Raw genomic sequence first — 6,000 nt, 5'->3', positions numbered from 1 at the left:
GTAGACATAACGATATCGACTTTAATAAGGTGGTCTACGGAAAGCAATAGATAATAAAGTTCCGTTACAACTTACACCAAAACTGGGTCAGCAGAATCGACTGCGTCTCCAATAGTACTTTTTCTGGAATAAGGTTAAAATTGGGGGTCATGCCGACTGCTGGAAGATCTGTGGTCTGCTCACCCGCGTCACCGTTAGTTTCCATTTCCGTGGGGGGAGGAGGGCACCGTTGAAGTTGCAGTTCAATCTGATAGGATAAAAACATAATCAGCAATAAACGAATAGGCAATTGTGTGATAATTGCAGAATAGTTGGTTAAACATACAAGCTCTGCAGCGCGCAATTAGGATTAAACATAGAAACACCGGCGACTGTGAGAAACTCCAGCGAAGTGAGCAGAAAAATTTTATGACTATCTCTCGGGTTGAGTATTAAGTGGGAGAGACGAAGAGGTCGAGGAGTAAAGAAAAAAATAATAATTAATTGTCTGACCAATTGAAAAGACAGGACATAAAGCTTTCCCTATTCAGAATTCAAATTATTTATTTTTTTCGGAAAACCATCGACCAAGCTTCAGGGTTATATGGGTCTTTTCAATTCTATGTTGTGGTAAATCGCAAAAGGACGAAGTGAATGTGGTAGAACCCACAACTTTGGTTTCAGAATGTGGCACATTTGTTAAAAAAAACTCAATCATAAAATCATGTGTAGTATAATCAACTACCTTGCACCATACGTACACTAAAGAAGAATTTCTGAGTCTGTGGCAAAATTATCCCTCTTGGGTGGTGAACCACATAATTTTGGGTATTTTCTTATTATTTGTCTTTGTCTTTATGCTTGAAAAAACTTACTTTAGTGTGCACCTATAGTCTCTGGTTATTGTATGCTCAGGGGAAGACTAGTCTCACAGGGGGGAAACAGTGCAGCAATGGGATCAATAAAAGTGCAGCAGAAAAGATATTCCATGAAAAATTAGTGAATGCAGCTGAGGAGGACTTAGATTTCTTTAGCTGGTTTTAAGTAGGAGGAGACCAAGGGGAAATTTCTTATATTGTTATTACTACAAAACATTTTAATAATAAATAACATTATTGAACAATAAAAGATAGCTTATGAAAACGTAAATAAAATCCCAAGCCTAAGAGAATAGGCTTAGGCACATAATAGAATGAACATCATCTGCTACAATACATAATACAATTTAAATCTTGAGACTCGATGAAGCTGAAAATTCAGATGTTTATGTCTTGAGAGGGATCAAGAATAGGATAATCAAAGATAGAGATGTTGTGGGCGGATCGATCCAGACACCATCTGATGGAACCTGGGACAACGGCCAGCACTCGGACACAGACGAGGATAGAAGCACACATGGAATCCAGGACGCGGCTACATCCGGAATAGACGGCCATCGACCCAAGCACCAAATTTGATGCCCTAAGCTACAACAAGGAGCCAGAAAGCAGCAAGGACCGCAGGGAAGAAGTGCCTCATCTTTGTCCAAGCTTTTGTCTAGAACAAGAGACGCTCGATCACGGACCCAACCGACCCAACGGACAGCCAACCGAGGCTCTTCTCACGGTCTTCACCATTAAAAAGGGTGAAGACCTCCAAATCATTAGAGAAAGTAGTACTCTTTTTCCCACCTTGGGTTTGTCTTAATGGGTTTACTAAGGGGGTTTTACCGAGAAAATGATCCCTAGTGCATGGCCATGGCCAAGGACCACTTCGGCCACGTGGCCATCCTATCCTTAGTTTATTTTCGCTTTGACCGTTGTCTTTTAAAACTATTTTCTTGACGCTGCGTTTTGTTTTAACCCACGTGTTAGGGTTTTAAGGTTCCCTTGTAATGGCCAGCCTATTTAAAGGGCCTAGACCTCATCATGTAAAGGGTAGACTAGTAATAAAAATCAAAGTGTTCTTTTTCTCTCTCGTTTTCAGTGATTGAAATGAAATCCTAGAAGCTTCACGAACCGGGTTCGTAATCTTCTAATTCAGCCGTATCACAAGGAGAGCCATCCCTCGTGTGTCGCTACATCGCTCCACTTCTACGTCCATCTGTTCGAGAGATTCACAAGTCGAGCATCTCCTCGTGAACCTCTTACCATCCGTTCTTATCGTCCCTTGGTGTTGTTCCTATCCGTACGCCGTTCCAACCGTCGTTCTTTCCTTTCGCGTCTTCACCGAGCTGTTCATTCGACCTGTTCCGCTGGTTTAGGTTCCGTCCGTACGTTCGTGGTTCACGTCCGTGGTCCGGGGTCATATCAGTTGGTATCAGAGCCGAAGGTTCCACACAAGGTTTTATCTTTCCTCTCTCTACGTTCGCGATAGCTAGTTTGAGTTTTGTTTCGCTTTGTCTAAAGTTTTGTTCTTGATGAGTTCTTAGTGTTCTTGAGTTGTTCTTCGATATTGTTAGCCTAGATCCGTAAAGTTGTGTTCTTTTTGCTTGGTCTTTGTTGTTGGTGGCCTTAAATCCATGTGTAGCGTCTAGAGTCTTAGCGCGTGAAGTCCGTTTTTGGTTTGGTCTTAGGTTGTCTTGTAGCGCTTTTGCTTTACCTTTTTCCAATCATTAGCTGTCCAAGGTTTGTCTATTTTGTTGATCTTATCGAACAGAGAACCCACACGTTTCATTTGTTGTGTAGGAACCGTCCGATAGCTACGCATCACAGATCGACCGACGAGACCGTTCACCGCCATCCGACACAACCGCACACCAGAGGACTTATCAACAGCCGCAGTACCATTCACCGACCGCCGTTGGTACCATTTCTCCAACCAACCCATACGGAGGCCACCGTCTGATCAATACCTGACCGCCGTCCGTACAGCCGCCGTCCATACAGCCACCGTCCGTACAGCCGTCGTCTGTACAATCACCATGGCCAAGCAACCCGGAGAACCGCTTCCACCACTGGAGATCGGAGCCGTTTTAGCAAAAATTCGGACTCAACTAACCCAGTTAGGAGATCGACTCCAATGCTTAGAGGGCGGACATCACCAACCCGCGGTTCGTGGCCCACCTATCCCGGACCGCTAATGACGCTATGAGCCGGATCTAGGAGGAACGTCCGAGGAAGACGAGGACCCACCTCACCAAAGGAGATGTCAACGCCATATGGACGACCGACTAGACGATCAACCTTACCGTCTAGCGGAACCAGGACACAAGCTCACGGCACCAACGTTTGCTGGAAAGTTTGACCCTGAAGTGTATCTTGATTGGGAGGGAAGAAGATCAGCAGTACCAACCGTGCTCGTACTCAAGGAACGCCGAGCGGGTCGCCTAACGCGTCCCCTGTAGCCGGAGGACACCGCGGACAGGAAAAGTCCAAGGCCGTCGCCATTGACTCGCGATTCAAATCAAGGACCAGACCAAGGACTCTCGTACCGAGCCAAGACCGCAACCAACCGAAGGGCAATATGCCCAGGAATGTCCCAACCCGCGTACCATGACTATCACCGCATCCGGGGATATTGAGTCCGAGAACGATGACGTCCTCGACGAGCATGATGACACTAAGGAGTTCGAGGAAGTCGTGGCCGAACTAGATGAAGGAGAGCTGCTCATGATCCGGCGAGTCCTCAGTACCAGCCAAATCTCGGACGACATGCACCAGCGAGACAACATCTTTCATACGCTATGCACTGTAAGTGGGAAGGTTTGTGGCTTGATCATTGATGGTGGGTCTTGCACTAATGTTGCAAGCTCTTACATGGTCAAGAAACTTGCTCTTGGTACCACAAACCATCCTAAGCCCTATAAACTAAAATGGTTGAATGACAAGACCGTGATCCAAGTCACCGAACAGGTCACGGTCCCGTTTAGTGTAGGCCCCTACAAAGACCAAGTCTTGTGTGACGTGGTTCCAATGCAAGCTAGCCACCTCCTTTTGGGCGTCCTTGGCAGTTTGACAAACGGACCTCTCACTGTGGCCACACCAACCAATACTCCTTTGTGCATGATAATAAGCGTATTTGTCTAAAACCATTGAGTCCTACAAAAGTGCGTGAACTACAATCGAAACTGTCTAAGGAACTGAACACTAAAATGAACTTCTTGATCAATGCTAGTACGGTTCGAAGATCACTTAGTGACTCCACTTCTCAAGTGTTATTGATGGTATTTAAGGATGTTGTGAGTGTAGGTGCAGAACAGGATACTGTCCCGACCATGATCAAACCACTCCTACGACGGTACCAGGACGTATTTCCAGATGAGTTGCCGCACGGCCTACCACCACTTCGTGGCATTGAGCACCAGACCGACCTCTTGCCCGGCGCCCAACTACCAAACTGTCCAGCTTACCGTGTGAACCCCGAGGAAGCCAAAGAGCTTGAGCGCCAAGTATCTGAACTCATGAAGCAAGGGTACGTCCGAGAGAGCCTCAGTCCGTGTGCGGTACCAGTCCTGTTGGTACCTAAGAAGGACGGGACATGGCGCATGTGCGTGGATTGTCGAGCTGTGAACAACATCACCATCAAATACCGCCATCGAGTTCCACGCCTAGACAACATGCTTGATGAACTAAGCGGTTCCACCATCTTCTCTAAGATAGACCTTAAAAGTGGCTATCATCAAGTGAGGATGATAGAGGAAGATGAGTGGAAGACCGCGTTCAAAACCAATCAAGGTTTGTACGAATGGTTGGTAATGCCATTCGGTTTATCTAATGCCCCGTCCACCTTTATGAGATTGATGAACCATGTTCTTAGGGTCTATATCAACAAATTTGTGTTTGTTTACTTTGATGACATCCTTGTTTATAGTAGATGCTTTGAGGAACACCTAGAACATCTCTCTTTGGTCTTGGACACTCTTGGGAAAACAAACTGTACGCTAACCTCAAGAAATGCGTGTTTGGAGCCAATGAGCTTGTTTTCTTAGGCTTTGTTGTAAGTTTCAGGGACTTAAGGTGGACAATGACAAGATCAAGGCCATTGAGGAGTGGCCGACCCCGACCAATATTAGTCAAGTCCGGAGCTTTCACGGTCTAGCCAGTTTCTAAAGGCTGTTTGTGCGAGATTTCAGTTTGGTAGCAGCGCCTCTTACCGCCACCATCAAGAAGAGTGTCGAGTTCAAGTGGGGTCCAGCCCAGGAAGCAGCCTTTCGCGAGCTCAAACACCAACTGACGCATGCACCATTATTGGCTTTACCGGACTTCAACAAAACCTTTGAAGTGGAGTGTAATGCATCCGGAGTAGGCATCGGGCTGTGTTGACGCAAGGAGGCAAGCCTATTGCCTATTACAGTGAAAAGCTCAGCGGCCCGACGCTCAATTACCCAACCTACAACAAGGAACTGTACACCCTAGTTCGCGCCATGGAGACTTGGCAGCACTATCTACTGGCCAAGGAATGCGCTATTCACACCGATCACGAGACGTTGAAGCACTTACGCGGACAGACCAACCTTAGAAGAGGCACGCCAAGTGGTTGGAGTTTATTGAAACCTTTCCTTACGTCATCAAGTATAAGAAGGGCAAGGAAAATGTTGTGGCCGACGCACTATTAAGACGCCATACGCTGATCACCACCATGGACGTACGAATCCTTGGATTTGAGAGCATCAAGGACGTATACGTCACAGATCCAGAGTTCGCCGACTGTTACCAGGAGCATGGCAAGGGCAACTATGCTAAGTTCTTTGTACATGATGGGTTCCTATTCAAAGGGAAGCGCTTGTGCACACGAAAGAGGGCTCACGGGTCACTTTGGCGTGGCCAAGACAATGGCAATTCTGAAAGAGCATTTTTATTGGCCTCAGATGAAGCGCATGGTTGAGAAGTTTTGTGGGAGATGTATCCCATGCAGGGCGGCCAAGTCAACCACGCGTCCCTACGGCCTATACACACCACTTCCGATCGCCTCAAGCCCATGGGTTGACTTATCAATGTACTTCGTCCTTGGTCTTCCCCCTTGCAGCAAGAAGGACTCCGTTTTTGTCATAGTGGACCGATTCTCCAAGATGGCCCACTTTGTTCCTTGTAACAAGACCAA

This window comes from Camelina sativa, chromosome 11 (assembly GCF_000633955.1).
Source record: "Camelina sativa cultivar DH55 chromosome 11, Cs, whole genome shotgun sequence".
Lineage (NCBI taxonomy): Eukaryota > Viridiplantae > Streptophyta > Magnoliopsida > Brassicales > Brassicaceae > Camelina > Camelina sativa.
Note: the sequence above shows the minus strand (reverse complement) of the source record.